At 31.7% G+C, this 14,122-nt stretch overlaps 1 protein-coding gene across 1 annotated transcript in view; it reads left to right on the top strand.

The window, feature by feature from the left end:
* LOC123008869 (5-hydroxytryptamine receptor-like) overlaps positions 1 to 14,122 on the top strand; it is a 145,106-nt gene that overhangs the window by 20,607 nt on the left and 110,377 nt on the right. The gene's annotated exons all lie outside the window — the stretch shown is intronic.

The raw sequence follows: 14,122 nt of genomic DNA, 5'->3' as shown, positions 1-14,122 counted from the left end.
GATGTGCTAAAAAAATTTAATACATTTATTAAGAAAGACAAGAATGAATATTATTACTTAAATATTTACTTTTTGAAAAAAAGAAGTAAGTTTAGGTGTTATCAGCCGGGGCGACTTGGAACGAACACTCTGTATATGTTGTTTGTAACACGTTCCTAAAAGTTTTTGCTATTCCAGAGTCAACTTTGCCTTGTTCGGAAACAACAATGATTTATCCGCAAGAATTATATTTCAGGTACTTGTAACAAAAATAGCTATTTTTATAGCATCTTTCAGAAACCAGCGCATACATCATTTAAAGCTATATCTACATTAAAGGCAATTTTTATATGTTTATGATTCTCTCTACACATGGGATAACGACACTCAAAATAAGCAAGAATAAAAGAGTAAGAAGAACGAAAGAAGAAGTACTGATATATTTAGGAGGAAGAGTCATAGCAAAATGTAGTTGTAGAAATGAGAATGCGAATAAATACTGAATAAAAGACAAAAGTATTGAATGTGTTGAAATAACAAAATATAATTGAGCACTTGCTTATTGAATTGGAAGAAGTGAGAAATGGAAAAGACCTAAGGTACTGGACAAAGTAAGAACAAGAATAAAAATAGATGAAAGGAGTATGGGAGAAGAAAGCAAGTTTGTAGAGGCTCGAACAACAAGAAAGTTGAAGAAACTGCAAAATTGGGTGTGAGCTGTTGTAAACCACTACGAGAGCCATTTCAATGAAATAGTTTTTTACAAATAATTAGAATAAAACAATATACGAATGCGTAATAGCGTAATTTTAATAGCATTTTAGGCTTTAATAAGACATTCGGGTAAATCTTTTAAACTAAGTTTCTAATAGGTAACTTTGATATAAAAACTGATTTTAATGAAATTATATGGAATAAAGCTTTTAATAAAGTCAGTGTATTGAAAAGCTATTCCGATATCGAACAGGGACGAAGTTATTTGACATTTTTCTTTTTATTTTATTGTGTGTATTTTGTCAATTAAAGAAGTGGTGTTTGTGTCCAAGAGCGTTCAGGAAAAGTGTTTGTCCACAATAGGATGACATTTACTATTACCTATTTGGTGGTATTTTTTTATCCGTACATAGAGCTTTCAAATTCGATGAAAAGTGTCAGCACTCAGCTTCCTAAATGGAATTCCGCTGTAGCAAGATTTGGTTATCTAAAACACAAATAAATGCCATTGTCAGCGAATAAGAAAAAAAGGTCCGCTATAATCCTGTAAAATGAAACTCTAACATTTTGTAAGCGCCTTGAAAACTTATGAAAGATGTAACGTGTCACTCTTACTTGACAGATAGTTTTGGTGGAAGCGTCGGTCCGTATCATTCTTCAACATCACGCGTGTCTGTCCACCCCGTAAGCTCCCTTTTTCCCAATTCAATTAGTCGCACTTTGTTTGTCCTTTGTGAATCTTCTCTACTTTACGCTTTTGCACATTGACTCCGGGCGAAAACTGTGACGAAAAGTGTCGAATTACTGGTAAAAATAATGGGAACATCTGTCACAGGTGTCACCAGCACCGGTCTTGAATAATGGCGTTAGTCGGTCATTAGTCCTATTAAAGTATGATAAACCACAGCACGTTCATTCATCAAGAGTGGACCACAATGCCGACATATTTTAAAACATTATGCAGGAAACGCGCCCGACCTGAAGCAAGTCGCTGATCAAACACGAAAATAAATAACGAATGGAGTGTGTGTTTTTGGCAGATTTGCACTGGTTAGTGCGTTAAATTGGTGCGGAGCTGATTAACTCTTACATTTATTGCAGGATTTTTTAATTCAACTTATTTACCATCCGAAAATTTATTTCATTAAGCGCCAACAAACGCTGCTTAAATAAATACACGAACGAGAAATGATTTTTATAAATATAATAGCCTTTGAAAACGAAAGTTATTTTGATGATGATTTGTTCCAATCGGACTGTTTGCGTGATATGTTAATAATACCTCAGATGAAAATTTTACACAAGTGTGGATATTTGCATATTCAGGAAACGGAAATTTTTCGATTCCTGGCTGAATTATGTTTTGCCAGAAATTTGATTGTGTTTTTTAACCCTTGTTTCACGCATGCAAGGTCAAAGAAATATATGGAAATTTATGTTTATTATACGTTGCAAAAAAGTTAACAAAAACAGGGATGACAATCCTATTCAAACAAATAATTTCACGATTCGGACGATCTGTCTTTTTATGAATTAAGGGTTGTTAGTTTTCCAAAAAAAAAAAATAACACAATAAAATATCCTACTATTTCAATAGTCTCATTTTAGTTGCAACGTATCGAAGTGGAAATTGTGAAAGAGTCAGCTGCGTAAAATTAATTTCTGCTAAATTTTGACCTGAAGATGAATTAAATTGATTCACTAAATCGAAATGTATTTTATTTTTGGTGCAGTTTAAAATAAACTAATAAAACTACTTTTTTATTAAATAAATGTGGTAGATGATTAATAGTAGATTACATACTGAGGTGGAAGGTGCGTCATTACCAAAGCGAAAGGAGAAGCGCCTTGGTTATAGCTATTGCTATAGCCGAAGTACAATGAAACAACGACGAACAAGGTTTGTATACCAATTGTTTTTCTTAACGAACGGAAAGCCAATAAAGAATTCATCAAATTTTAAAAAAACAGGATATATAACAGTTCAGGTTGGGAAGTGGCCATTTCTCAACCTGAACTGAATATTTCATATCATTAGATACATGAAATAGAAATATTATACTTTCTACCTTTTCACATGCAACGTGGAATTTAGAAAATATATATAAGACGAACACAATTGTGTTCAACAAATAACCATTTTTACTAATGAAAAATTCAGGTGTTGTTGCTTGTTGCAATAATCCTTAAATTAGTGACTTGAAACTAAATTTCAAGTTAAAAATTGGCAGTTTTTTTAAATTCTACACCCAGATAAATTCTTTTTATGAAAAATTTTTGTAATTCATATTTTTTACGTAGAAACGGACAAATGGTAAAAAAGTAGGGCTTAAATTCTGCCAATTTTTTTTCTACGGATTGTTTTTACAGATTCTTCTTAATTAAAGTCGTTTAAATCTTCAAAAAGCTATTTTTTAGTACATAATTATTTAGCAGTTGATAGTAACAAATGTTACAAAATTTGTGAGTGAAATAATATTATTTTTGGCTATCAGCTTTAATATAATTATTTTTGTTGAGTTCTATTACAAAGTTGGAAATAAAAGTTGAAAGTTTTATCGTTGCAAAATCATTTATTTTAACACTACTGCTAAAGTCCCTTTTAAAACAATAGGATATGGCAAGGATGTGACAGTTATTATATTGTTTTACTTCAAATCGAATACACTTTAAAAGCATACTGAAGCAAATTATTTACCCAGCAAAATCAAAAGAAATAATTAATCCAGACTTTGATGTTAAATAATTTTGTTTTGAAATCAGAATGCATTTCAATCTTCAACATATTTTAAAATTAACTTCATTGTTGTGATTAACAACACTCACAAAGCTACCAGTTTTATAATCGGCTTTAGAAGTATTATTTCTTTGATCATTTTATGGTAACAAAACAATTTATTAAGTAATTTCTAAAGCTTTTTTCAGTTGGTTATCTGCGACTTATTTTTAGAGGCAACAAGTCGTTCTTTTGAATCGTTATTAAAAATCTGCGATTCAAGTCGTATTCACTCTCAACTACAGAATATACCAAGAACGATTTATGACAGGTTGCTAAATTTCCTGTTAAGCGTTGGTGCGTTTGTATATATTACCCCGAATACTAATTATTGAGAAAGACAATGTGGCCATCATCAGGCGAGCCTGTCATTTACAGAGAAATTATTTATTAGCCTCTAATGGCACCCTTTACACAAATCGCCATAATCCGACCAATAAATTTATTAATATCAAATCCCAAATCTCATTTCATTTCGTATTCAAGCGTATCTTGTTCCGTTGCAAAGACGATGAATTACTTGATGTCGTAGAGCATAGCATCCAATTCTTAAACCGTGGAAAAAAGTGTAGAGTAACGTTAGAGTATGAACCTAATTTTGACTTGAGCAAAATTGAGGAGAGTCTTGGGCAAAATTGTATTTTTGTAGTGTTGCCGAGATTGAAATAAATTATATAAAAACACGGGTTGTTTGGTTGAAAATATATGAAGCGTTTAAAGGATTTTTTTGTTGTACAAAGAAAATTTAATTAGATAATGAAATCGTCTTATTGGATGTAAATAATGGAGTTTTCTTTTACATATAAAACATTTTTCTTATGACCGAGAAAATATGCAATGCGGGAGGGAAATATCAATACTTTAATGTAGACCCTTTCTAGAAGCTTAACTTTGATTAACGAGAAAAATCTTTGTACCGGTTTAATGATCTAGTTTAATTATCTAAATTGAGACAGAGTTTTTCAGAAAAGTATTTTTTGTATTAATTGGGAACGCAATAATAATATTCATACACCTTACAGTTACTAGTAAAGTCGAAATCCCATTTCACACTAGTCGAAATATAATCCTCATTCCACTATACAAATAACGCAGGATTATCAAGACATAATAGAACCGATGAAGGAAACAAGATATCTTCCTCAATATTATCGTCAAATTAATTTCGGAGCTTAGGTTAGGATTAAATCGATTATTAACTAGTTTTCTAAATTTTGATGTGAGTTGAAGTGTATTCTTAATGAAAGAATTATTCAACATTGTCGGAGCAATTTTACTGGTGTGGACTTAATTAGATGTGGTTCTGTTTCATCAGGAGTTGGATATCTAGGACAATTTATAATACAATTGTCGAACATTACTAGAGTTATTATGTGCCATTTGCAACTAAAATTGCAAGCATATCATAAGAGGCAAAGGAGGCATTGTACAGTCGTCAAAAGAAATTGTTTTAGATTCTATTAATTTACCAAAAAAATATAGGCAATAATTTCTTTGGTTTATTGTAGTATATTTTATTTCGAAAAAATCGATATTCGTTTTTGTACATAAATATAACACATTCTTAATTTTTTTACAACTTTCTAGTAAAAAAAAAGAATCTAAAAAAGTATACAAAAAATAATATGTTACATTTTTCAAAGTGTTTTATGAAGTAATTTAAATTTTTTATAAAGCTAAAAAATTTTGCTCAAATAAACTTTTTCTTTATTGTACAAATATCATCTGCCTCCTCGACAATCCACGAGCCGCCACTGATAATGTCACATTTTCCAAAAAATATGCAAATACATAATATTCCGATTTTAATAAATCTATTACCGGGTGATCAAAAAAATAAATAAGTTAGAGTAGGCGTCGATTAAAATCTACATTTGGCAACACATTAGCTGGGAATCTGGGCTGGAAATTTTCCACACAAACTGAAAGTGAAAATGACCATTCACCGTTTTCGTCTTGTTCAGCAATAAAAATTTTCTGCTTTAAAGTGAATATTATTATTTCAGTCAAAAGGAATAAAACGCAAACTTGTCAAAGTTTCCGCTGACATTTGATGTTAAAAATCAGGATTGCCATCTGAAGGACTTTAATCACCGCCTACCACCACTCTAATTTTTTTTTGATCGCACGGTATTATTTTGTATTTTGGTTGCATAAATCTCTTGATGAAAACAGAATAATGCGGGGGATCCTTTACGTCACATTTTTTTGTAAAAATAGCTTGGCATGTAAATTCGACAAAATTTTAGTGCAGTGTTGCATTAAATTTATCATTTAGTCTAGCTTCAGCCTAAAATGATCAAATCTCGGGGGACAATATCCCTGTTTAAATATGCAAATTCGCGAACTGAGGCAATAAAGGAGCAAATTTATTTTATGACCTGATGCATCTCAGGATTATTTTATGGAGTGAAACTTTGAAGCAGAATGAATATTCAAAAAAAGTTTCTTGAGGGGAAAAATAGCTGGCACGTTTTGGAGTGAATTTAATTTAACTAAAACGTGCCTATCGTAATAGTTCTTAGTTATTGCAGTTTGCAATGCTTGTTATTATATACGCAAATGGTTTATGGAAATGGAATGTCCCTTTGCGTCTACGCTGGTCAAATTGAAACTCGGTCTTTGAATAGTTTAGGAAACACAAACTTTATAAATTACACTGCGGTTGACTTAACGTCGTGTATAAAATATATAATTCAATTAAGTTTATGTGGAATGTATTGACAAAATAAACACCAAATCTAATTCTAATTAGACTATTGTCAGCTAAAACTTGGCAAGTGCTGATAATGGAGTAGAACAAACAGCTACCAGCTGTCAAAATTTAAGAAATATAGTTGCATTTCAGTGTTATCTTTGCTCATAAGGTTTCAAACCTCGTTTTGAATTGATTCCGTGCTTTTGTTACGTCAATTATTTATACTTATTTCGAGTTTTATTCCTTATATTGTTCAAGTGAATGGGTCACAAGGACTGTAGGGTGTACGTTATGTAAATACATTTCAAGTTAAGGTGTCAAACAAACCGAGAAATTCATCTCGTAATTCGTAAAGTGGAAGGTTGTGTGTTTAAAGAAACTTCTGTCTTTGCCATCGTGTTATTTTGCATTTCAGCCAGATAGACATCTATCTGAGTACATATTCAGCTCAATAGCGCAAAATATTTTCTAGTTTTTTTGTACTTTTACTTTTCTTTAGGTTGCTGCTAAAAGCTTTGCCGCTTTTTATGCAAGTCATAACGCTCTTTTATTAATTTTTCTAATTAAACAGGGTAGCATGAAAAAAAGTTATTCAGAAATTATGGCATCTGTTTGGACATTGTTTGTCTTAGAATATTAGAAAAACAAACGGAAATGTTTGTAGATAATTTCGCCATAAACTTAAAAGATATTATACACTTTTAAATGTAGGAGTCTGTATTATTGTATTTGAGCGAAATGTTGATATTTAGCATTTATGTTCGCTGTAAAAATAGTAAAAATTGTGGCTCTCAAAAAATCGTTATTTAATGTCTAAAAAATCTGGATCTTTGGTCGCAAAAGAAACACTACATGCTAGGTTTAAAAAGATATGATATGGGTTAAATTATCATTTTTAGTTTCAAATTAAAGTAGACCAGTATGACCTAGAAATAAAATAAATATACAAAGTGTCCCACGTAACACTTTTAGGTCTAATATCTCTGTTATTTGCCGACAGATTTTTATGGAATTGAAAATGTTGACAACTCAGAAGGTGGAGATTCAATTAGTATTAATTCAAGATTTTTAACAATATTTTTTCAATATAATCTCTTGTTGTATTGAACTGTTTAGTCCAGTAAATGCAGTTCATAAATTACGTGACTAATTTTTTGACGTTAGAGAAACAATAAACATTAAATATCGATATCACTGTCGCTAGACAGCCACGGGTGAGCAAAATTTGGTGATATTGTTCTTTTCTTTATATGATAAAAAGTACTCTTAACTATATTGGCTTTCTTGCCACTTTCAGAAAGAAAATTCTTAATTCCATAATTTTTCACAGAATAAAGGTCTCTTGCGTTTTTTTCGATACAACTTACCCTTTTTGAGTAAAATCATTTTAAAATTTATGTTACAGACTGCACAGCATAAAGAATTAAAATGAAATCCGTTTTACTCTAAACTCCTCCAGTTTAGGACACCCATGAATAAAAATTTCGACATATTATCTTTGAATTCGATTAGATGTATCAAATTTTGTAATTTTATCTGCAATTTTTGACATTTCATCTTTGAATTTGTTCAGGTGTTTAAAGGTTATCAACTGTACCAACTTTTATAATTTTATCTATTCTGAAACGGTGGAAATACCCCATTAAAAACTCACTTTTTTCAGAGGGTGTAGGTCCCTTACATAACATTTTTCGATACATGTTCAAAGGAAAGTTTTGTTTTAAAATTCAATTTTCTATCACATGTTCAAATTTGTAACAATAAAAACGGAACACTCTGTATAAACTATACCCAACAAACAGCGTGACATCGATAGCTTATGTTTGAGATTTTCCTAATTTTTTTTTAAGCTTAAAAGTACAAATTGTAATAGTTGCGGCTTGAATTCCGTTTCAGTTGTTTAGAATTGCCTCGTAACAGCGTCCTCGTAAATTTCTTGGCAATAAAAATCTTGGTGTAATAAAAAGATTCCTGTGAGTATCGCCCGCATATGCTTTTGAGTGGAAATTATCAAGTGGTTGTGGTATTATATTAATTCCTTTTTATGGCCCGAAGTGATTTCTCCAAGAGTCTGCGATGTTGCGGCAAATCATTCGTCTTCTCATTGTTACAAGATAACAACAAATAGAGTCATTGTTCTCGTATAAATGGTCACAAGTCGTCTTGATTAAGCCGCATTCATCCTTGCAACTATCAATAGGAATAGGGTTTATTACGATTTTCGTCGTCAGTTGGAGTTGGCCACTGGTGAAAAGGTGGCCTATTTGGAGATTTATGCGGCTAATTAGCAAAGTGCGCCCCTTGATGTTAATTATATTATTCCATTTAATAAGCGCCATTTAAATACACCAGGGATCCTCTCGCCGCTTAATTGACCCACCAACAAGGAACAAGTGGGTGCAACCGGTAGAGTCCTGAAAAAATCTAATTACAGGCCGGTGTCGCTCGTTTTAAATTTATACATGAAATAAATATTGCTTAGATAATATTTCACTAGGTCGTTAGAGCGGTTCATATTATGTCTGCTACCTTATAGTGAAACAGGAGTATCGATTCACTTTAACAACTTTTCAGAGTTACATGTTGCTTGTCTTTTAGCGTATTTCTTCCCCGGCCGTCAAAGTTGGATCCTGTTTCCACTCATGATTAGCAAGACGCGTTATTGCCGATACTTTTTACGGCCCGTTTCACCCTCGAATCGATAAACTAATTCCCCCTATTTTCAATTTGTTACAACAAAAACGACTGCATACGTCAGTTTAGCTAATATACCCGGCGAAATTTACGACGCTGCAGAACTGTACTGATCCAATAAATACAATTTATTGGTTTGTCGTACATGACACGAACTGAATACAAACAAGTGACAAAGCGATATAAGTAAACCGAATCTATTTAGTTGATTTTATATTTGTTGTGTTTGCGTTGAAAAATTTTACGTAAACAGTGACAATGAAAAAGAGAGTCAACAAACCGAAATTTTTATTCAATCGAGATAACCGGGGCGTTTGCAGAAGCTCAACACGCAAATAAAGAAAAGCACGGAGGCGAAATCCTTTCATCAAAGCGCGATCTAAACACAAGCGTGGAATTTCGAATTAAATTGTAATTAACACAATATTTGCTACTAGATTTAGTAAGTGCAACACGGTTTACTCTTGAAATAAGCTCCAGAATATTCATCTTAAATTTAATTCTCTACTATTTTTTGTAAAGTTATAATAAAAGCTGCTATTCCTACTTACAACAATAGTTGAATCTATATAGGGTGAATATAAAGTATGGAACCATGCACTTTTTTTTTAAATCATTTAAATCTTCAGAAAATAATAATAAATATAAATTAACATAATATAAAAAATGAGATCGTTTTTTGAGAACCAAATTTTGTCTTGTTTTTGAGTTATGCGATTTTTTTAGTCAAAAATGCAATTTATGAAAACATTTTTTTTTGAAAAAATTAAATATGAAGTAGATAGTTGTGATCCTTACATCATAACCTTTATGAGAAAAATAGTTTTATTGTGGGTTGCTATTTAAAAAAATATTTTTTTTGTAGAACTCAAAAACAAAAAAAAATTTCGAAAAATTTTATTCTTAATAACACATCATAACTTTAAAGTACTTTATCGTTCATCAATTTGTTTTTCCAAAAAATTAATAGTTTAAGCAAAAAACGTTTGGTTCCATACTTTTTATTCACCTGGAATGTATATCTTCATAGACTATCACTTTTTGTATACCTATTTTTTATTATTATGTAATTGCTGATTTCTATTGTTCTAAATATAAACTGGTCATAAGATTTTGCTATAACACAGATTCTTGTTTTGTGCAGAAAGGATATATACAGGGTGTTCGTTTTTCGAGCTCCACCATAGGGATCTCAGTTATCATAAGAGATACTAGGTTGGTTAAATTAGGGCAAAGTTGCATATTTTTATGCTGAACAATAATATGAAAAAAAATTTAATGTGTCATTTTTAGTTTTTGAATTATTGGAAAAAAACGGAAATTTGTAATTTTCGTTTTTATTTTTTCAAACGAAAACTAAAAGACCTAGACTTTTTTAACTAGAACGTTCTTAAGACACTTTTTTACAAAGAATCTAAATCTGTCATCGTATTTTCCAAGACGCTTTTGATATCAGAGTTACAACATTCAACTTTGAATTTTCTTATGAACGCCATATTTGATTTCTGTATTTTTGAAAAGTATTTTTGTTCCTGATTACAACAATGTATCACATGATATAATCAAATTTTACATGCTGATTAAAATTAAGAAAAAGCCTTTTTGCGAAGTGTGCTTTGGAAAAAACGCCAACAATTTTGTTAAACAAACTAAATTTTGACAATTCAATTGAATTTGGATCTGGAAGTCACATTTCCGTCAAACTTACCTACTTAAAAACAAAAGTTTTGAAATAGGAACAACTTGATAAACTAGAATTTATTCTTCGCAAAATAAAAGAACGCAAAGTTATAAAAATACACTGTTTTAAAATTTAGTTTGTTAATTAAAATCGTTAGCGTTTTTTCCAAAGCACTCTTCGGAAAAATGCGCTTTCTTAATTTTGATCACCATATAAAATTTGATCATATAGTGTGATACATCGTTGTAATCAGAAACAAAAAGACTTTTCAAAAATACAGAAATCAAATATGGCGTCCATAAGAAAATCCAAAGTTGAGTGTTGTAACTCTGATATCAAGAGCGCCTTGGAAAATACGATGACAGATTTAGAGTCCTTGTAAATAAGTGCCTTAAGAACGTTCTATTTAAAACGTCTAAGTCTTTTAGTTTTCGCTTGAAAAATTAGAAACGAAAATCACAAATTTGCGTTTTTTCCAATAATTCAAAAACTAAAAATGACACATTAAATTTTCTTTCAAATTATTGTTCAGCATAAAAATGCGCAACTTTGCCCTAATTTAACCGACCTCGCATCTCTTATAATAACTGAGATCCCCATGTTAAAGCTCGAAAAATGAACAATAATTGAATATTCTATCACCTGGTTAAATTTGTATTGTATTAAATATGCCTGTATATTATAACATCCAATATATTATAATATACAGGCTGTTCCATTTTTATTGTTACAAATTTAACCAGGTGATAGAATATTCAATTTTAAGATAAAAGTTTCCTATAAACAAATATCGAAAAATTTTATATAAGGGAGCCACATCCCCTGAAAGAGGTGCATCTTTTAATGGATTTTTTCCAAAATTTCAGAAACCATCGTGGATAAAATTACAAAATTTGGTACAACTGATAACCTTTATACAGCCAAATGAATTCAAAGATAAAATGGAAATTTTTACTCAGGGGCGTCCTAAACTTGGGGGTTTAGGGTAAAAAGTACCGTAACTATTTTGGCGGTTGGTTTTTGCCACTTTCAGCAACACAATTCTAAATTTCATAATTTTTCACAAAAAAGTGGTCTCTTGCGTTTTTTCGATAAAACTTACCGTTTTTGAGTAAAATCAGTTTACAATTTTACAGACAATTTACAGACCATAAAAAGGATAAAAAATAAAAATTAAATTTGTTTCACCGTTTAAGAGACAAGTGATTAAAACTTTCGACAACTGATCCTTAAATTCATTCAATTGTTTAAAAGTAATCAGCTGTACCAACTCTTGTAATTTTATCTATTCTGCAATAGTGGGAAAACCCCACTAAAAACGCATCTTTTTCAAGGTAAGATTTTTTGATACATGTTTATTGGAAACTTTTATCTTAAAATTGAATATTCTATCACCTTTTTAAGATGCGCCAGAACTCGCGCCCCAGAGAAAAATACCATATAAGGTAAGATACCAGGAACAGGAACATGGAAAACATGTTAAAAAAAATTATCTATAAAAATTTCGAAGTTATGAGGGTTTAAAGTTTGCACTTTGACTCTATTTATTTCTGTTGGAAAAACAGTAAGGTAATACCAGGAACATGAAAAAAATGTTTAAAACATTCTATATGTCAAAAAATGTTGAAAATTTATTTTTTAACATTTGACATTTTTTTATATCTATTTAATGATACTGATGATCTTGTATATGTTTTTTTACAATTATTTAGTAAAGGGACAAAAATTTTGCCAATAAAAGCCACAAAAAACATTGAACAGAGTTACAATGTAGGATACAGCTTCCTTGTTTCCTCTTTTAATAGCCTATAGCAAAAAAACTTGGAAAATTATTTTTCCAACAGAAATAGAGTCATAGTGCAAACTTTAAACCCTCATAACTTATATGACGCTTTTTTTTTGCTCCCCTTGTTGCTGTGGGATTTACCGCTCCCAGTGTGGTCCCAGCTCCGGCCTGCTAAGTCGTGAGGGGCAGGTACTATCGATGGAAAGAGGGCGCCACAACCTTAATTTTGGGAGAGTCACACTTGAGGGGGAACGATAATCTACCGAAGGTTGACGGTAGCAAGGGGGCTAATTACAGAACACGACGGAGTTTGAGAAGGTGGAGGGTTTATAGCAAAAAAAGATTGATAGATAATTGACACTGTATATTAACAAAAAAAGTTTACAAAGTAGGATGAAAAATTAACAAGTGGAGAGATTTTTAACTTTAACTTAACAAGTTTAAACCCGGAATAATAAAATCGCAATAAGTAAATATAAAGTAAATAAGTTGGTTTAATCTAAATTAGAGTAAATATAATTAACTTAAATGAAATGAAAACAGAAAAAAAAAGGGGGGGGTAGGTTGCAGGAAGAGTAAAAGGGGTTCTACGTATTCGTACGCCTTCTTGGCCGTAAACCGAACTCCCGGAAAAAAATATAATACCGAAACACTGAACTACGCGTCACCAAAATCAGCTGATTTCCCGGGAAGCGCGAGTTCCTCAATAGTGATCTAAATTAAGAGCCAGAAGGGCATTAAATAATCTGAATACGCAAAAAAGGTAAGTGAAGACAGGGATAAGGTTACGAAGCTAAATATTTATATGTAATTCAAAGCCTGAAGGGCACGATTTTATTATTCGTTTGTCGTCACAACTCTTTAAAGTCCAATAATTACGAAAAATGGTCGAATATACAGTATCTTAGCTTAGACGAGGGCTCTGGGGTCCGTTGGTCTCCTCACAGGGCCACTATCGGGTTCTAGGGATCCTGGCCAGGAAACTGGTACACTCCCTCAGGATACGATGGCCGTAACTCAATTGTTCGTTCAAAGGAGGCCGAACGACACAAAAACCAGTAGCAAAAAAAAGGAAGAAGCAGATGAAAAAGAAGATGGAAAAGAAGGCCTAAAAAGAAAGACGTGTTACTTTTACGGCACCACGTGGTCACGGTCAAAGTCGTAATTTTCCCCGATTGTTAGATGGAAAACCACCCTAAGTGGCATATTATTCGGGAAGGATGCCAATGACGAAATTACATGCATTTTTAGTTACCTAGAGATGGTGTGCGGCCTTAAAAGTGAGGTTATTTTCCCTTGGTGCAACTCCAATCCGACAACTGGTCGAAGGCTTTACTAAACGGCCTTATACTCGTGCTCGAAAATCCGATGAAAGGTCGTAAGAAGACTAGCCAAAACCACCAGAGATAATATTGTGGATGACATCCCGCCGAAAAGGTAAATTACAGGAAACTAGAAAATGCAGAATAAGATTACCAAGATGGATTTGAAGAGGTCGTTGCTTGTGTACGGTCCTATTAATTAATCCTGATGTTAATAAAATCGGAGGTTGACAATAAAACATATTGATATTTTAAGCGGGTTTTTGTATTTGGTTACCTCTAATACGAAACATAGCAAAAAAACCGACAGGTTACAAACTTTGAAATTTTTATAGATAATTTTTTTAAACATTTTTTTCCATGTTCCTGGTATCTTACCTTATATGGCATTTTTCTCTGAAGCTTGAGTTCTGGCGCACCTGTAATATATTATATTATATTATATTATATTATATTATATTATATTATATTA

Source organism: Tribolium madens, unplaced genomic scaffold, assembly GCF_015345945.1.
Source record: "Tribolium madens isolate multiple individuals breed KSU strain unplaced genomic scaffold, Tmad_KSU_1.1 Scaffold_19;HRSCAF=116;Tcas5.2_LG9, whole genome shotgun sequence".
Classification (NCBI taxonomy): domain Eukaryota; kingdom Metazoa; phylum Arthropoda; class Insecta; order Coleoptera; family Tenebrionidae; genus Tribolium; species Tribolium madens.
Note: the sequence above shows the minus strand (reverse complement) of the source record. Positions and strands in the feature narration are given on the sequence as shown.